Source organism: Pseudophryne corroboree (assembly GCF_028390025.1).
Source record: "Pseudophryne corroboree isolate aPseCor3 chromosome 3 unlocalized genomic scaffold, aPseCor3.hap2 SUPER_3_unloc_99, whole genome shotgun sequence".
NCBI lineage: Eukaryota > Metazoa > Chordata > Amphibia > Anura > Myobatrachidae > Pseudophryne > Pseudophryne corroboree.
Window position 1 is genome coordinate 146,187 of NW_026967595.1, and position 20,168 is coordinate 166,354.

The window sequence follows — 20,168 nt, forward strand, 5'->3', positions numbered from 1 at the left end:
ACCCTGCTCGGACGGGCACAAAAACCTAACTGAGGCTTGGAGGAGGGTCATAGGGGGAGGAGCCAGTACACACCACCTGATCATAAAGCTTTACTTTTGTGCCCTGTCTCCTGCGGAGCCGCTAATCCCCATGGTCCTGACGGAGTCCCAGCATCCACTTAGGACGTCAGAGAAAATAATATTGGCAGGACACCACAGGCCGCTCCTCCTGTATAATAATAATAACAGAACACCACAGGCCGCTCCTCCTGCATAATAATAATAATAACAGAACACCACAGGCCACTGCCCCTGTATAATAATAATAACAGGACACCACAGGCTGCTCCCCCTGTATAACAATAATTACAGGACACCACAGGCTGCTCCCCCTGTATAACAATAATAACAGGACACCAGAGGCTGCTCCTCCTGTATAATAATAATAACAGGACACCACAGACTGTTCACCCTGTATAGTAAGACGCCATTACCTGATCTTGACGGAGACTGGCCGGGTAGATGTTAGAACCACGTAGCCTAACGGACCTGAAAAAACTCACTTCCTGTGTATGTGGAACGCACGGGCCGACAGTTGGAACGCACAGGCCGGAAATAGGGCGTGATTGGCACAGGCTACCTCTTGGTGACTGGCCCCTCCCGTCCAACACCCCGGCCACACCTCCCTCTGTAATGAGTATAGCCTTAGATGTCCTCAGTGGAGGAGGCCGGCGGCCATTTTCTTGTAGACCAATCTGGCAGCAGCAATAGGTTCCCTGGCCGTGTAGTGACGTCAGGAGCGGCGTCCATTTTCCGCTGGTCTGAGCTCCGCCTTCCTTCTATCTGTCCCACAAGGCAGCAGGAGCAGAGAGCAGCCATTGCTGTGTCTGGCAGCAGGTAATGATATTATTATTATTATTATTATTATTATTCTATAGGCTGAGCAGCTCTGGTGTCAGGTTGCTGTACTACAGGGGGAGCAGCCTCTGTTGCCTTGTTATAGTGCAGCTGGAGCAGCCTGTGGTGCAGCATTATGGGCTGTGTAGCAGGGGTGAGGATATAGGGCAGCACACCCCTCTGTGAGTATATATGTATGTATGTATGAATGAATGGGAGCTATGTGTGTAATATGTATGTGTATAGGGAGGAGAGTGATGGTGACATTTATACTCTGTGTAATAGGGGCAAAGGACGCCAAAATGGCCACCGAAGCCGGTTAAAGGGGGAGGGCCGCGAGGGGGTGCGTGGCTGGCGGCGGGAAAGGCAGGGGGCCGGGCAAGTGAGCTCATCCCCGTTTTGACACCTGGGGTAGCCAGCGGGCCAGTGGGGCAGCGCGGTCGTGGGCAGGGGGGCAATACTGGTGCAGCATTCCTAAGGAGCAGCAGGCGGGAGAGGAGGCACTTCTTACCGGTAAGGTTGCCCACCTACCCAGCCGGAGGCTATACCAAGCCTTTCTTCTGCGAAGAACCATATTGCGGTGTAAGCAGGTGAGGGGTAATTTATTGTGATGTGTGTTTAAAATGTTGTGGTTGAGGTCACGTTTAAAAAAAACCCCAAAAACATTAAATAAGAGGTAAATGCAAGAGCTGTTATTGGGTAACGCGTTATTACTGGAATGTTATCTGGTTACGATCAGTGCGGTGATCGAAAAATTGTCACAGTCTTTGTGAGCGGCGTGGGGAAAGTGGTGAGCAAGGCATGGTATGGAATGTTACGTAAGGGGATGGCAGACGGCCAGTCATATTCACCAGGCCGCACGCCTGGCTCCGACTTGGGACGGTTGGGTCACACAGGCTGCGTGCCAGTTCAAGGTGGTATGCACATGGTGTCGGGGTCCCCAGGTGGGGCAGATGTTGCGCGCCTACTAGGTTTGTCCGAACGCACCCACATACACTGGTAGGCGGGGGGGGGGGGGGGGGCGGGATGCGGCGTGCCCACAAGGTTGAGCTGAGCACGCCTTCACCCATAGGTATCCGGGGTGGATGTGGCGCGCCCACGCGGTTTGGCCGGGCACGCCTCTACCCATTTTTACGAACATGGTTATAGGAGCCTTGCTCACTCATTCTTTCCTTGCCCTGCGATTTTATTCTGTATTGGTGTGTTTTCAATAAAGCTGTGACCAAGTTTGCCCAAGATCGTTGTGGTTTCAAGTTATTGGGGAATCTCGCCGGGGGCCAGGGGTCAACGGATAGTCGGCCTCTCACCCTTATAATGGGGAATGAGTCTCAGTATCTAGTGTGTATTATACACAGAAAGTCATAGAAACATAGAATTTGTCGGCAGGTAAGAACCACTTGGCCCATCTAGTCTGCCCCTTATTTTTTTTTTTTTTTATCACTAACCTTATTTGATCCTTATTTCTTTGTAAGGATATCCTTATGTCTATCCCATGCATGTTTAAATTGCTCTACTGTCTTAGCCTCTACCACCTCTGATGGGAGGCTATTCCACTTGTCCACTACCCTTTCTGTGAAATAATTTTTCTGCAAATTTCCCCTGAACCCCCCCTCCAGTCTCAGTGCATGTCCTCGTGTCCTATTGCTTCTCTTCATTTGGAGAATGTTTCCCTCCTGGACTTTGTTAAAACCCTTCATATATTTGAAAGTTTCTATCATGTCCCCCCTTTCCCTTCTCTGCTCCAAACTATACATATTGAGATTTCTTAGTCTTTCTGGGTATGTTTTGTGATGTAGGCCATGCACCATTTTAGTTGCCCTCCCTTGTACAGTTTCTAATGTATTAATATCCTTTTGAAGATATGGCCTCCAGAACTGAATACAGTATTCTAGATGAGGCCGTACCAATGACCTATACAGTGGCATTATTACTTCTTTCTTTCTGCTGCTGATTCCTCTCCCAATGCAGCCAAGCATCTGACTAGCCTTCCTCATTGCCTTGTTACATTGCTTACCTGCTTTTAAGTCATTTGAAATAGTGACTCCTAGATCCCTTTCCTCCTCAGTAGTTTCCAGTATAGTGCCATTAATACTGTATTTAGCTTTAGGATTTTTGAGACCCAAGTGCATGATTTTGCATTTTTTGGCATTAAACTGTAATTGCCAGACTCTTGACCATTCCTCTAGTCTACCTAGATCATGGGTCTTCAACCTGTGGCCCTCCAGCTGTTGTGAAACTACACATGCCAGCATGCCCTGACACAGTTTTGCTATTAAGGTATGCTAAAACCGAGGCAGGGCATGCTGGGATGTGTAGTTCCACAGCAGCTGGAGGGCCACAGGTTGAAGACCCATGACCTAGAGCCTCAATCATTTGTTTTACCCCACCTGGTGTGTCTACCCTGTTGGATACCTTTTGTGTCATCTGCAAAAAGGCATACTTTCCCTTTAATGCCATTTGCAATGTCACCAATAAAGATATTAAAAAGCACTGGTCCAAGTACAGATCCCTGGGGTACTCCACTGGTAACATTTCCCTCCTGTGAATGCACTCCATTTACCACAACTCTCTGTTTTCTATCCTTCAACCAAGATCTTATCCATTCAATAATCCTAATATCCAATCCCAAACTTTCAAGTTTATTTAGCAGTCTGCGATGTGGAACTGTGTCAAAAGCCTTACTAAAGTCTAGATAAGCTATATCCATGGCTCCACCTTTATCCATCACTTTAGCCACACAATCAAAAAAGTCAATAAGATTTGTTTGACATGATCTCCCCCCAAGTCACTTATCCGGAAACACAGCGCGCTCTGTCCTTTGTCGCTTATTACACTTATTAATACTTATAATGTGTATCTGGCACTAATAGAGAAATTATGTGTATCTGGCACTACTAGGGGCATTATGTGTATCTGGCACTACTAGGGGCATTATGTCTACCTGGCACTACTAGAGGAATTATGTGTACCTGGCACTACTAGGGGAATTATGTGTACCTGGCACTACTAAGGGATTTATGTGTACCTGGCACTACTAAGGGATTTATGTGTACCTGGCACTACTAGGGGGATTATGTGTACCTGGCACTACAAGAGGAGTTATGTGTACCTGACACTACTAGGGCAATTATGTGTTACTATGAGGGGTATTATGTGTATTTGGCACTACGAAGGGTATTATGTGTACCTGGCACTACTAGAGGAATTATGTGTATCTGACACTACTTGCAGAATTATGTGTATTTGGCACTACTAGGGGTATTAAGTGTACATGGCACTACTAGGGGTATTAAGTGTACATGGCACTACCAGGGGAATTATGTGTACATGGCACTACTAGGAGAATTATGTGTACCTGGCACTACTAGGGGAATTATGTGTACATGGCACTACTAGGGGAATTAGGTGTACCTGGCACTAGTAGGGGTATTATGTGTACCTGACACTACAAGGGGCATTATGTGTATCTGGCACTACTAGGGGTTATTATGTGTGACTGGCACTATACTGGGGCATTATGTGTATCTGTCATTAGTGGGGGCATTATGTACAGTGGTGCAAGCAGAAAATAATTCTTAGTGGTACTGTGTGGTGCGCCCCACTGCCCAATGGGGCGTGGCCACAGATAATGGTGGCATATGAAGATGATACTCCCCCATGTTTAGTCTCTCTGAGCACATATATGGTGGTTTCTCGCTATGGGGAACCTCTGAACAAATGTATCCTCTCTGGTGAGACAGCATCTTCGGTCGGTATTCACTATTCATGTAGGAAATCTCATGGTACGGAAGATGCTTGTTTGTGTAGGAATATAACCAAAGTCATCGTTATATAACGGAGATTAAGCCAGATTCATGCCACCTGTGTCACCTTCTACCCCCTGCGTCTCCCAGAGACACCATCATCTTCTCCCCTGCCTCCCTCAGTCACACCATCTCCCCTCCCCTGAGTCTCTCACCCACACCGTCGTATCACGCCTGCCATATACGTCATCTCCCTCATGCTACTATCAGCCTGTCCCCTTTATATCTGTGTCTCTCAGCCTGCTGTCACCCCCGTTCACTCTGTCTTTCAGCCTGCCCCCTTTACTGTGTCTCTCAGCCTGCTGTCACCCCGTTCACTCTGTGTGTCTCAGCCTGCTGTCACCCCGTTCACTCTGTGTCTCTCAGCCTACTGTCACCCCCGTTCACTCTGTGTCTCTCAGCCTACTGTCACCCCGTTCACTCTGTGTCTCTCTGCCTGCTGTCACCCCATTCACTCTGTGTCTCTTTGCCTGCTGTCACCCTGTTCACTATGTGTCTCTCTGCCTGCTCCCTTTACTGTGTCTCTCAGCCTGCTGTCACCCCGGTCACTCTGTGTCTCTCTGCCTGCTCCCTTTACTGTGTCTCTCTGCCTGCTCCCTTTACTGTGTCTCTCAGCCTGCTGTCACCCCGTTCACTCTGTGTCTCTCTGCCTGCTCCCTTTACTGTGTCTCTCAGCCTGCTGTCACCCCGTTCACTCTGTGTCTCTCAGCCTGCTGTCACCCCGTTCACTCTGTGTTTCTCTGCCTGCTGTCACCCCATTCACTCTGTGTCTCTTTGCCTGCTGTCACCCTGTTCACTATGTGTCTCTCTGCCTGCTCCCTTTACTGAGTCTCTCAGCCTGCTGTCACCCCGTTCACTCTGTGTCTCTCAGCCTGCTGTCACCGCCGTTCACTCTGTGTCTCTCAGCCTGCTGTCACCCCGTTCACTCTGTGTCTCTCAGCCTACTGTCACCCCGTTCACTCTGTGTCTCTCAGCCTACTGTCACCCCGTTCACTCTGTGTCTCTCTGCCTGCTGTCACCCCATTCACTCTGTGTCTCTTTGCCTGCTGTCACCCTGTTCACTATGTGTCTCTCTGCCTGCTCCCTTTACTGTGTCTCTCAGCCTGCTGTCACCCCGTTCACTCTGTGTCTTTCAGCCTGCACCTTTTATTGTGTCTCTCAGCCTGCTGTCACCCCGTTCACTCTGTGTCTTTCAGCCTGCACCTTTTATTGTGTCTCTCAGCCTGCTGTCACCCCGTTCACTCTGTGTCTTTCAGCCTGCACCATCCTCACTGTGTCACCCAGCTTGTCCACTTTAATTCTCTGTCTGCACCCCTCCTCCCTTCACTCTGTGTCTCTCTGCCTGCTCCCTTTACTGTGTCTCTCAGCCTGTCCCCCTTTATATCTGTGTCTCTCAGCCTGCTGTCACCCCCGTTCACTCTGTGTCTCTCTGCCTGCTCCTTTTATTGTGTCTCTCAGCCTGCTGTCACCCCGTTCACTCTGTGTCTTTCAGCCTGCACCATCCTCACTGTGTCCACTTTAATTCTCTGTCTGCACCCCTCCTCCCTTCACTCTGTGTCTCTGCCTGCTCCCTTTACTGTGTCTCTCAGCCTGTCCCCTTTATATCTGTGTCTCTCAGCCTGCTGTCACCCCCGTTCATTCTGTGTCTCTCTGCCTGCTCCTTTTATTGTGTCTCTCAGCCTGCTGTCACCCCGGTCACTCTGTGTATTTCAGCCTGCACCATCCTCACTGTGTCACCCAGCCTGTCCCCTTTAATTCTCTTTCTGCACCCCTCCTCCCTTCACTCTGTGTCTCTCTGCCTGCTCCCTTTACTGTGTATCTCAGCCTGCCCACCCCCTTCACTCTGTGTCTCTTATCCTGGACCCCCAGTCCCTTCACTCTGTGTCTCTTGGCCTGGACCCTCACCCCCTTCACTCTGTGTCTCTCATCCTGGACCCCCACCCCCTTCATAGAGACACAGAGTGAAGGGGGGTGACCTAAGAATGCCAAATTGATTTCTCACAAATATTTAAAATGCCAGCTCTAATATATATTGCAGACGCCAGGCACATCTTATTACCATATACGATAAAAGTGTGCTGTACATCGCAAAACACTGTATCCCATAAGAGAAAACAATACAACCACGCATTATCTGAGTTCCAAAGCTCATTGATGTATATATTTGTTATTAAAAAGGATATGGATTCAATATATATTACAAAGTACAGTATACCTATAGTTACATGGTTACAACTCACACAGTAAGCAGTTAAAAACATACAGTTACATACAATTACATTTACAATTACAGCGATACAATTACCATTCCCTCCAATGTATCTTATGTCTCCCTCTCTCTGTAAATAAATACAGGAACTGATCTGCTAGCAAGTCCATCATCGTCCTCTGAGACCAAAAAGCAAGTCACTTCCTGTGTGGTCAGCAGAGTATTATCTAGTTTCTGGGGGAGGGGACTCTCTCATTCATGATTGAGTCACTAGTTTCTTTGTATGTGCTGAACATGCTCAGCCCTTGGGGACGTCCAAAGGGGCTGGCTGAGTTTCCTGTTTGGAACTTCTATTGTTCAAAAAAAAAGTGATTTTAACTTTTATACACTCAATCATAATTATCCGCTGCAATGTCCCACAACTTAATAACAAGCATCAAATTAATCTACACATTACGCTGGTTGTTTCAATAGTAAATATGACAGGTCTATCTTTCTTCGTTCAAATAATACACATTCATGACATTAATGCATTAGATAATTTTAAATCATCATGATGTCTGGCGCTTAATATTATTATAATTATGTGCTGTATGAAATAAGTGTCGAATCCATCTCTGTGGCATGTTCGTGTAAATGCGTGTGTTACCATATATTGCTGTGCTCGCTGCGCGTATTTGCAAGTATAGCGACTTATGATGTGTGTAGTTTGTATGTTCTCTTTATGTAATATTTTTGACTTTGACAACCCCCACCTCTCTTCACTCTGTGTCTCTCATCCTGGACCCCCACCCCCTTCACTCTGTGTCTCTCATCCTGGACCCCCACCCCCTTCACTCTGTGTCTCTCATCCTGGACCCCACCCCCTTCACTCTGTGTCTCTCATCCTGGACCCCACCCCCTTCACTCTGTGTCTCTCATCCTGGACCCCACCCCCTACACTCTGTGTCTCTCATCCTGGACCCCACCCCCTTCACTCTGTGTCTCTCATCCTGGACCCCACCCCCTTCACTCTGTGTCTCTCATCCTGGACCCCCACCCCCTTCACTCTGTGTCTCTCATCCTGGACCCCCACCCCCTTCACTCTGTGTCTCTCATCCTGGACCCCACCCCCTTCACTCTGTGTCTCTCATCCTGGACCCCACCCCCTTCACTCTGTGTCTCTCATCCTGGACCCCACCCCCTACACTCTGTGTCTCTCATCCTGGACCCCACCCCCTTCACTCTGTGTCTCTCATCCTGGACCCCACCCCCTTCACTCTGTGTCTCTCATCCTGGACCCCCCACCCCCTTCACTCTGTGTCTCTCATCCTGGACCCCCACCCCCTTCACTCTGTGTCTCTCATCCTGGACCCCCACCCCCTTCACTCTGTGTCTCTCATCCTGGACCCCCACCCCCTTCACTCTGTGTCTCTCATCCTGGACCCCCACCCCCTTCACTCTGTCTCTCTCATCCTGGACCCCCACCCCCTTCACTCTGTCTCTCTCATCCTGGACCCCCACCCCCTTCACTCTGTCTCTCTCATCCTGGACCCCCACCCCCTTCACTCTGTCTCTCTCATCCTGGACCCCCTTCACTCTGTCTCTCTCATCCTGGACCCCCCACCCCCTTCACTCTGTCTCTCTCATCCTGGACCCCCACCCCCTTCACTCTGTCTCTCTCATCCTGGACCCCCACCCCCTTCACTCTGTCTCTCTCATCCTGGACCCCCACCCCCTTCACTCTGTCTCTCTCATCCTGGACCCCCACCCCCCTTCACTCTGTCTCTCTCATCCTGGACCCCCACCCCCTTCACTCTGTGTCTCTCATCCTGGACCCCACCCCCTTCACTCTGTGTCTCTCATCCTGGACCCCCACCCCCCTTCACTCTATGGGGGTAATTCAGGCCTGATTACTGCTGTGCATTTTCGCAAGCGATCAGACACAAACTGTGCATGCGTATACACCACAATGCACAGGCGCGTCACGCGGGTACAAAGCGGATCGCCGCTCAGCGATGGGTTTGTGCGAAGGATCCATTCGCACGGCCGTTCGCAAGGAGATTGACAGGAAGAGGGCGGTTGTGGGTGTCAACTGACCGTTTTCAAGGAGTTTGAAAAACGTAGACGTGTCCAGGCATTTGCAGGGCGGGTGTCTGACGTCAATTCCGGTCTCGGACAGGCTGAAGTGATCGCAGCGGCTGAGTAAGTCCTGGGCTGCGCAGAGACTGCACAAAATCTGTTTGTACAGCTCGGCTACACATGCGTTCGCACACTTGCGCAGCTAATATACACTCCCCGCTGTAGGCGGCGATTATCTTTTCTACTGCAGGGTACACTGGGCACCACAAGGAATGGACAATGGGGTGTAGAGTAGGATCTTGATCCGAGGCACCAACAGGCTCAAAGCTTTGACTGTTCCCAGAATGCAGAGCGCCGCCTCCTATATCACCCCACCTCCCTGCACAGGAGCTCAGTTTTGTAGTTGGTGCTGCAGTAAGCAGGCACGTAACAGAGGGGCTGCTCCAGGCAGCCCTAAGAAGAGCTTTTTTTCTGAGGAAAAGTGAAGACTACAAGGGCAGCAGTGGTGTTACATGTCAGGAGACATTCTCTGCTGCAGCTCCAGCTCTCCCCAGCGGTGCTGTACACTCCCGAACCCTGGTTGCCAGGTACCTACAGCGGGAGGCTCCAGTTTTCTTCCAGTCAGACACATACGGCTGGGGCTCTCCAGGATCGCGGGGCCGCGCTTCGGGAGGTGGTAAGTGGGTCCCGTTCACGGGACCCGCTCTTTATCGCGATCCGGTGTGGCCAGTAAGAGGCGGGCCGTGCGCGCTGTCGTGAGCTCTGTGGCAGTACAGGCGACCCCACTAGGCCCTCCTGGGCACTTTAAGACTTTTAAGGGGCGTGACCTGGCTCCTCCCTCTATATCCCTCCTCTAGACTCAGTTTAGAAATGTGTCCAGGGAGACTGGTCACGTATCTGGGGAGCTCTCTGGAAAAAGACTTATGTTAGGTTTTTATATTTTCAGGGAGGCTGCTGGCAACAGCCTCCCTGCTTCGTGGGACTGAGGGGAGAGAAGCGTGACCCACTTCCGTGAGTTCCAGGTCTCTGCTTCTGCTGACAGGACGCTCGGAACCTGAGGGGAGATGATCGCCAGGTACGCTCGGATGCTCGCTCCCACAGCCTGCCGTCACCCCCCTTTCAGAGCCAGAACTCAGAAGACAGGTGAGTAGAAGAAGAAAAGAAGACTTCACTTCGGCTGACGGCATTGCAGAGGTACCGCACGGCTCAGCACAGCGCACCATGCTCCCACACACAGGCGGCACTATGGGTGCTGGACGCTTGCGGGGGAGCGCCCTGGGCAGCAATTGACCTCTTAAAAAACTGGTGATTATAAGACATTTATGTCGCCCTAACCACCGCCAGTATAAAGAATTTCTTTAAAAAAGTGCGGGAAGAAGCGCGCCATTCAGGGGGCGGAGCTTCTTCTCCTCAGTTCACAATCGGCCTGGCACCATTTCCTCTCCTCAGGCTGCAGGACGCTGCTCCTCCTCACCGCTGCATACAAGTATCAGGGTGTAAAACAGGGGGAGGGGGGCACTGTGATTGATAGTATATACATTTATATCTTGTGTACAAACGCTGCAGTCTGGGGCAGTTTCTAGCTGTCTCAGACCTGTACAGCAGCGTTGGGCTGTGAGCTGTCATACTCCTTCTGTGTCTCGCTCTGACTTCTATTAGGTCTGTCCCCTATAGTCCGGTGTGTTTGTCCACGTGTGGTGGACAATGTCTGAGGTGGAGTGCTCTTCCCAGGAAGAGCCTGTAATGGGAGCATAGCATGCAGTAGGGTGGCCCCGTCGGCACCGCCGACTCCTGACTGGGCTAATGTGTTGAATGCTTTAAATGTCAATATGGCTCTTATTAATAAGAGGTTGGATAGAGCTCAGGCTCAGACCCAAGCGTATAAGAAATCGGTGGATGATGTATTGTCTCAGGTCCAGGACTCTTTGGGGTCACATAAGCGTACATTTGACCAGTTAGCAGACACCAATATCGACACGGATACTGATTCCAGTGTCGATTATGCTGATTCTAGATTGGATCCAAAATTAGCTAAGAGCATTCAGTACATTATTTTTGCTGTTAGAGACATTTCTCTTACGTCCTAGAAGATGCTGGGGACTCTGTAAGGACCATGGGGTATAGACGGGCTCCGCAGGAGACATGGGCACTATAAAGAACTTTTAGTATGGGTGTGCTCTGGCTCCTCCCTCTATGCCCCTCCTCCAGACCTCAGTTAGATATTGTGCCCAGAGGAGACTGGGTGCATTACAGAGGAGCTCTCCTGGGTTTCTCTGATTTAAAGAATTTTGTTAGGTTTTTTATTTTCAGGGAGCACTGCTGGCAAGAGGCTCCCGCATCGTGGGACTGAGGAGAGAGAAGCAGACCTACTTAAATGATAGGCTCTGCTTCTTAGACTACTGGACACCATTAGCTCCAGAGGGAGTCGGAACGCAGGTCTCACCCTGCAGTTCGTCCCGGAGCCGTGCCGCCGTCCTCCTCGCAGAGCCAGAAGATAGAAGCCGGGTGAGTATGAGAAGAAAAGAAGACTTCAAGGCGGCAGAAGACTTCAGATCTTCACTGAGGTAACGCTGTGCGCCATTGTTCCCACACAACACACACAGCAGGCACAGATGGGTGCAGGGCGCAGGGGGGGCACCCTGGGCAGCAATAAACCTTATATTACAGTATACTAGGCTCCGGAGGCAATAAATAGATAAACCCCCGCCATTTTTTACAAATCAGAGCGGGACCGAAGCCCGCCACTGGAGGGGGCGGAGCTTGATCCCTCAGCACTAACCAGCGCCATTTTCTCCACAGAAGCTGCAGAAACGCTGGCTCTCCGGACTCTCACCTGCTGAACACGGCTCAGAGGGCTGAACAAGAGGAGGGGGGCACAATTATTGGCGCAGTGAGTGGGGAAATCATTATTATAACATAAAAGCGCTATCTGGATTTATTCCAGTGTCAGTTTGGCGCTGGGTGTGTGCTGGCATACTCTCTCTCTGTCTCTCCAAAGGGCCTGATTGGGGATTTGTCCCCTTATAGTTATATCCCGGTGTGTGTGGGGGGTGTCGGTACGGAAGGCTCGTCCAAGGAGGAGGTGGAGCAGATGAGTGGTGAGTCCCCGTCGGTGGTGCCGACTCAAGAATGGTTGGATATGTGGCATATGTTAAATGCAAGTGTAGCATCCTTACATAAGAGACTGGACAAAGCAGAGTCCAGGGAGACAACAGGGGGTCAATCCACGGATTGGACCGACTCACAGGGCCCTTCGGGGTCTCAGAAACGTCCTTTGTCACAAATAGTAGAGACGTATACCGACACGGACTCTGACTCCAGTGTCGACTATGATGAAGCAAGATTGCACCCTAGGGTGACAAAAGGTATTCAGTGTATGATTATTGCAATAAAGGATGTTTCGCATATCACTGATGAACCCTCTGTTCCCGACACGAGGGTACAAATGTTTAAGGGAAAGAAGCAGGTAGTAACCTTTCCCCCATCTCATGACCTTAACGAGTTATTTGAAAAGGCTTGGGAAACTCCAGATAAGAAACTGCAGATTTCCCAAAATGGTTCTTATGGCGTATCCTTTCCCTACGCAGGACATGGTACGTTGGGAATCCTCTCCCAGCGTGGACAAGGCTTTAACACGCCTGTCCAAGAAGGTGGCGCTGCCGTCTCCTGACACGGCGGCCCTCAAGGATCCTGCGGACCGCAGGCAGGAGACTACGTTAAAGTCTATTTATACACATACTGGTACGTTGCTCAGACCGGCAATTGCGTCGGCATAGGTATGTAGCGCAGTTGCAGCTTGGACAGATACCCTGTCAGCTGACCTTGATACCCTAGATAGGGATACCATTTTGTTAACTTTAGCCCATATTAAGGACTCAGTCTTATATATGAGAGACGCTCAAAGAGACATTGGATTGTTGGGTTCCAGAGCCAATGCCATGACTATCTCTGCGAGACGATCCTTATGGACCCGCCAATGGACTGGTGATGCGGACTCAAAAAAGCATATGGAGGTTTTACCTTACAAGGGTGAAGTGTTGTTTGGGGACGGTCTCGCGGACCTGGTTTCCACAGCTACAGCGGGTAAATCTACCTTTTGTTCCCCAACAGCAAAAGGAAACTCCACAGTATCAGATGCAGTCCTTTCGGTCGCAAAAGTCCAGAATAGGTCGGGACTCCTCCTTCCTTGCCAGAGGTAAGGGTAGAGGGAAAGAACACCTGCTTCGGCTGGTTCCCAGGAGCAGAAGTCCTCCCCGGCTTCTACTAAGTCCACCGTGATAAAGCCTATTCTTTATCTTATAACATTCACTATATATTGGCAATAGACTCAGTATGCAATTGGCGTACGGGGTACCGTAGTGGTATGCACTTAGCGTAGCAGACGCTATCCGTGGTCGAGACGCACGAGTGGCGCGTTCGCTCACAGCTTACGCTTAGTATCGAGTACGCTATAGGCGGCTCGAGTACCGTAATGCTACGCTATTGGCGTAGCGGACGCTGTACCGCGAGAGCGGAATACGAGCGGCGCAGACGCTCACGGGATGACACACAGTAAACCTGGTTAGCGACACACTGAAAGGATATACTTATACTATAAACCTTAATACTGAAATACTGTAATATTACCATAATGTAACGCTGATTAACCCTTATCATATGAAAGCTATTGGAGCGATTAAGACGCTCAGAAACCCTATAAAATAACTAGTAAAACACACACTCCTTGCTAAGGTTCCAACACCTTTACTAGATGATTTTAGTAAGTAAAAGGGAAAAGTACAGTTAACAGCTTATACACTACAGTCCTAACATTAATAACTAACAGAATAACTAAACAGAAATATACACAATAGCGAACGATTGCAAATACAAATAAACAGGGAATAAATGGCAAACACTTATAGGTTAGCTAAAGAGAACAATTGCATACACACGGAGTAACGAAATGGCCACAGAGAACTTACACACGTGGGGATGAATCCCAAGCGCAGTCCTGGACCAGGGCTCCAGCCTTCAGTGTGAAAACCTTGCAGAGTCTTGTGTGACCAAGCCTATTGCAAGCTATATTTATTTACTAACTCAAGACATACTACAATAGATACTGTGTGCTCTCTTTCCATTGGTTAGGGGGTGGGGCATGTACTGCACCTGGGATCATTGCTTAGTTCAAGAAGTGGGCGATGGCTAGGACTTGTTAGTATTCTAAATTCCTCTTTGTCTGGTTATATTGAGGAAAGCTATTGTTTTGGATCTTTCAAACAAACTCTGTCTCTGGGCTTTGTTCACCCCACTGCCCCTCCTTCAGTTGAGACAATTGACAACTCAGCCCTCATTATTCTGGAGAGAAACCTGGTCCTATTCATAAACAAAGGTGTAAGCCCTCTTCATAGAATCTCAAATCTTAGTGTAAATAAGGCTATTGTATTCAGTCTGTGAGAAAGAAATGACTGAATTCCATTCACCTACCCTGCACTTATGTGTAATTTATTCGGAATACAATTAATCTTATTTTCTACTTCTGTGCATAACTATGCATAAGAACATGTGAATCCCTCCCAACTATCATAGGCACAACACCCCTTCAATACCCCACAGCTGGACACCAAACACTACCCTCCAACCTTTGTCTGAGCCCTCCAAGAAATTTTAAACTTACCATACTTGCTGACATTGTTAAGGGGAATATTACCTATAAAACGCATTATTTTGGTTAAATATGTAGCGATCGAGTCGCTCGCTAGTCGCACACAAAACACCGCTGTAAATACACATCTCCATGTGCAGGCGACGTTGGAGCGTCCCTTACGCAATATGAGGGGATGCGTACGCACGGGGGAGTCGGTGCACGAGCAGCGGGCACGTGCATTGGGGTTAGTAAAAGGCAATAGTGAATCATGATATTTTTCGACTTTGACAACAGCATGACGCTGGGACTCCCGTACGGGAGTCCGCACCGGTGGGGGCACGCCTTCGACTCTTCAGCCAAGTCTAGGTTCGGTCAGACATGGATCCTTGGGCGATGGATATTGTTTCCCAGGGCTACAAGCTGGAATTCAAGGAGGTGCCCCCACGCCGGTTTTTCAAGTCGGCCTTACCAGCTTCTTCCCCAGAGAGGGAAGTAGTGTTAACTGCAATTCAAACGCTGTGTCAACAGCAAGTGATTGTCAGGGTTCCCCTGGTACAACAGGGAAAAGGATATTATTCGACCCTATTTGTGGTCCGAAAGCCGGATGGTTCGTTCAGACTCATTTTAAATCTAAAATCCCTAAACCTGTACTTGAAAAGATTCAAATTCAAGATGGAATCGCTCCGAGCTGTAATATCCAGCCTGGAAGGGGGGGATTTTATGGTGTCGTTAGACATAAAGGATGCTTGCCTTCATGTCCCCATATATCCCTCTCATCAGGAGTACCTGAGATTCGCTGTACAGGATTGTCAGGATTGTCATTACCAGTTTGAGACGTTGCCGTTTGGGCTTTCCACGGCCCCGACGATTTTCACCAAGGTAATGGCGGAAATGATGGTGATCCTGCACAGGCAGAGAGTCACAATTATACCATACTTGGACGATCTTCTGATAAAGGCGAGATCAAGAGATCAATTGCTGAAAAACGTGTCGCTCTCCCTGAGAGTGCTCCAACAGCACGGCTGGATATTCAATCTGCCAAAGTCGCAATTGGTTCCAACAACTCGACTATCGTTCCTAGGCATGATACTGGACACGGAACGAAAGAAGGTTTTTCTCCCGTTGGAAAAAGCCCAGGACCTCCAGAACATGGTCAGAGACCTGCTAAAGCCAAAAAGAGTGTCAGTTCATCAATGCACTCGAGTTCTGGGAAAAATGGTGGCCTCCTACAGCAGGTTTCATGCGAGGACGTTTCAGTGGGACCTTCTGGACAAGTGGTCTGGGTCCCATCTACAACTACATCAGAAAATAACACTGTCCCCCAGGGCCAGGATGTCTCTCATATGGTGGCTGCAAAGTGCTCACCTTCTAGAGCAGGCATTCCCAACCACAGTCCTCAAGGCACACCAACAGTGCAGGTTTTAGTGATATCCAGGCTGCAGCACATATGGTTGAATCAAAATAACTGAGCTACTAATTAAGTCACCTGTGCTGCAGCCTGGATATCACTAAAACCTGCACTGTTGGTGTGCCTTGAGGACCGTGGTTGGGAATGCCTGTTCTAGAGGGTCGTAGGTTCCGCATTCAGTACTGGGTTCTGGTAACCACGGACACGAGCCTCTGAGTATGGGGAGCAGTCACCCAAGGAAGAAATTTTCAGGGACTATGGTCAAGCCATGAGTCTTGTCGGCACATCAACGTGCTGGAATTAACGGCCATATACAACGGCCTTCGACAAGCGGAGAGTCTTCTTCACAACCTACCGGTTCTGATTCAATCAGACAATGTCACAGCCGTGGCTCATGTGAACCGCCAAGGCGGGACAAGGAGCAGAGTCGCGATGGCGGAAGCCACGAGGATTCTTCGCCGGGCGGAAAATCACGTAAGCGCTCTGTCAGCTGTCTTCATTCCGGGAGTAGACAACTGGGAAGCGGACTTCTTCAGCAGGCACGATCTCCATCCAGGAGAGTGGGGACTTCATCAAGAAGTCTTTGCAGAGATGACGGGTCTCTGGGGAATTCCTCAAATAGACATGATGGTGTCACGCCTCAACAAGAAGCTTTGGAGGTATTGTGCCAGGTCCCGGGACCCTCAGGATATAGTAGTAGACGCCCTGGTAACACCATGGGTGTTTCAGTCGGTCTATGTGTTTCCTCCTCTTCCTCTCATCGCAAAAATTTTGAGGATCAAAAGACGAAAAAGAGTACAGAAAATACTCATTGTTCCAGATTGGCTTCAAAGGGCCTGATACTCAGATCCTCAGGAAATGCTCACAGAAGATCCTTGGCCTCTTCCTCTCAAGGAGGATCTGTTGCAGCAGGGGCCCTGCGTGTTCCAAGACTTACCGTGGTTTCGTTTGACGGCATGGCGGTTGAACGCCGGATCCTAGCTGGAAAAGGTATTCCGTAAGAGGTCATAGCTACTCTAATAAAGGCTAGGAAAGAGGTGACGGCGAAACATTATCACTGTATCTGGAGGAAGTATGTCTCTTGGTGTGAAACCAAGAATGCTTCTACGGAAGATTTTCCATCTGGGCCATTTTCTCCACTTCCTGCAGACAGGAGTGGAAATGGGCCTAAAGTTAGGTTCCATTAAGGTACAGATTTCGGCCCTATCTATATTCTTTCAGAAGGAATTGGCTTCTCTCCCAGAAGTCCAGACTTTTGTAAAAGGAGTGCTGCACATCCAGCCTCCTTTTGTGCCCCAGTGGCACCGTGGGACCTGAACGTGGTGTTACAGTTCCTTAAATCACACTGGTTTGAACCCCTTCAAACGGTTGAATTGAAATTTCTCACCTGGAAGGTGGTCATGTTATTAGCCTTGGCTTCGGCAAGGCGGGTGTCAGAATTGGCGGCCTTGTCTCACAAGAGCCCCTACTTGATTTTTTATGTGGATAGAGCAGAATTGAGGACTCGTCCTCAATTTTTACCTAAGGTGGTTTCTTCATTTCATATGAACCAACCTATCGCGGTGCCTGTAGCTACGAGTGACTTGGAGGACTCCAAGTCCCTGGATGTAGTCAGGGCTTTAAAGATTTATGTAGCCAGAACGGCTAGGGTTAGTAAAACAGAGGCTATGTTTGTCCTGTATGCAGCCAACAAGATTGGCGCGCCTGCGTCGAAGCAGACTATTGCTCGCTGGATCTGTAACACGTTTAAGCAGGCTTATTCTACGGCTGGATTGCCGTTACCAAATTCTGTAAAGGCCCATTCCACTAGGAAGGTGGGCTCTTCTTGGGCGGCTGCCCGATTCGTCTCGGCTTTGCAGTAGCAGCCGAGCAGCTACTTGGTCGGGTTCAAACACTTTTGCTAAATTCTACAAGTTTGATACCCTGGCTGATAAGGACCTTGCGTTTGCTCAATTGGTGCTACAGAGTCATCCGCACTCTCCCGCCCGGTTTGGAGCTTTGGTATAAACCCCATGGTCCTTCCGGAGTCCCCAGCATCCTCTAGGACGCAAGAGAAAATAAGATTTTAAACTTACCGGTAAATCTTTTTCTCCTAGTCCGTAGAGGGTGCTGACTCCCAGTGCGGACTTACTCTGCAAGACTTGTATATAGTTGTTGCTTACATAAAGGGTTATGTTATAGTGGGAATCGGTCTTTGACTGATGCTGTTTTTATGTTCATACTGTTAACTGGTTGCGTATATTCCAGGTTATATGGTGTGCTTGGTGTGGGCTGGTATGAATCTTGCCTTTAGATTAACAAAATCCTTTCCTCGTATTGTCCATCTCCTCTGGGCACAGTTCTCTAACTGAGGTCATGGAGGAGGGGCATAGAGGGAGGAGCCAGTGCACACCCATACTAAAATTTCTTTATAGTGCCCATGTCTCCTGCGGAGCCCGTCTATACCCCCATGGTCCTTACGGAGTGCCCAGCATCCTCTACGGACTAGGAGAAAAAGATTTACCGGTAGGTTTAAAATCTTATTTTTACACGTAAAAGACGACCCTGCTGTTCCTGATACTAGGGTCTGTATGTATAAGGGGAAGAAACCTGAGGTAACGTTTCCCCCTTCTCATGAACTGAACGCTCTGTTTGAAAAGATGTGGGACACTCCTGACAAGAAGTTCCAAATTCCCAAGAGAATTCCAGTGGCGTATCCATTCCCCACTGCTGATAGGGAAAAATGGGAGTTAGTCCCCGTAGTGGATAAGGCCCTGTTACGTTTGTCAAAATAGGTGGCTTTACCGTCCTCCGGTACGGCAGCCCTTAAAAACCCTGCGGATCGTAAGCAAGAAGCTACTCTAAAATCCATTTATGCGACCACGGGTTCACAACTCAGACCGGTCATTGCTTCGGCGTGGGTCAGTAGTGCTATTGAAAAATGGGCTGATTCTTTGTTATCAGATTTAGATACCCTGGACAGAGACAGCATTATGCCGACGCTGGGTTACATCAAGGACGCATCGGCGTACCTTAAGGAATCACAAAGGGATATTGGTCTTTTGGGAGCAAAAGCCAATGCTATGGCGGTAGCAGCTAGGCGACCAATATGGATACACCAGTGGAATGCGGATTCTGATTCTAAAAGAAACATGGAATCTCTGCCATATAAAGGAGGTGCGTTGTTTGGGGACGGTCTTACAGACCTAGTATCTACGGCTACCGCTGGTAAATCGTCCTTTTTGCCTTATGTCCCCCCTAAACATAAGAAAACGCATCATTATCAAATGCAGTCCATTCGGCCCAATAGATACCGAAAGGGTCGAGGCTCTGCCTTCCTTACTACTAGAGGCAGGGGGCGGGGTAAAAGACACCCAGGCTGCCCTGCTTCCCAGGAGCAGAAGTCCTCCCCGGCTTCTGCCAAGTCCACCGCATGACGCCGGGACTCCTCTGCGGGAGTCCGCGCCTGTGTGGGCACGTCTAAAGCTCTTCAGTCAGGTCTGGGTTCGCTCTGGTCTGGACCCTTGGATTTTAAAAATTGTGTCACAAGGGTACAAGCCGGAGTTTCAAGATGTTCCCCCTCGTCGTTTTTTCATATCAGCCCTGCCAGCTTCTCTGCCCAGCAGGGAGCTAGTGTGCGACGCAATACAAAAGTTGTCTCAAAACCAGGTCATTATCAAGGTTCCTCCTGCGCAGCAGGGAGCAGGCTTTTATTCCAGCCTATTCGTGGTCCCGAAGCCAGACGGCTCGGCAGACCGATCCTAAACCAAAAAAAGACCTAAATTTCTTTCTACAGAAATTCAAGTTCAAGATGGAGTCTCTCCGAGCAGTGATCTCCAGTCTGGAGAAAGGGGACTTTATGGTCTGTTTGGACATAAAGGATTCCTACCTACAGGTTCCCATTTATCCTCCACATCAGGCTTTCCTGCGCTTTGCAGTTCAAGATTGTCATTACCAATTTCAGACGTTGCCGTTTGGTCTGTCCATGGCTCCGAGGATTTTCACCAAAGTGATGGCGGAGATGATGCTTCTTCTTCTGAAGCAAGGTGTCATGATTATCCCGTACTTGGACGATCTCCTGATAAAAGCGAGATGCAGGGACAGATTGATGCAACACATTGCACTGTCCCTGACGGTGTTGCGGCAACATGGTTGGCTCCTGAACCTGCCAAAATCTCAGTTGATCCTGACGACCCGGCTGTCATT

The 20,168-nt window shown here is 49.3% G+C and overlaps 1 protein-coding gene across 1 annotated transcript in view; it reads left to right on the top strand.

Moving 5' to 3' along the window:
- Positions 1-801: 801 nt before the first annotated feature.
- LOC134984939 (uncharacterized) overlaps positions 802-20,168 on the top strand; it is a 45,078-nt gene continuing 25,711 nt past the window's right edge. The window contains exon 1 of the mRNA XM_063950392.1: positions 802-876. The gene's annotated coding sequence lies outside the window, so the exon portion shown is untranslated. The remainder of the gene's footprint in view (positions 877-20,168) is intronic.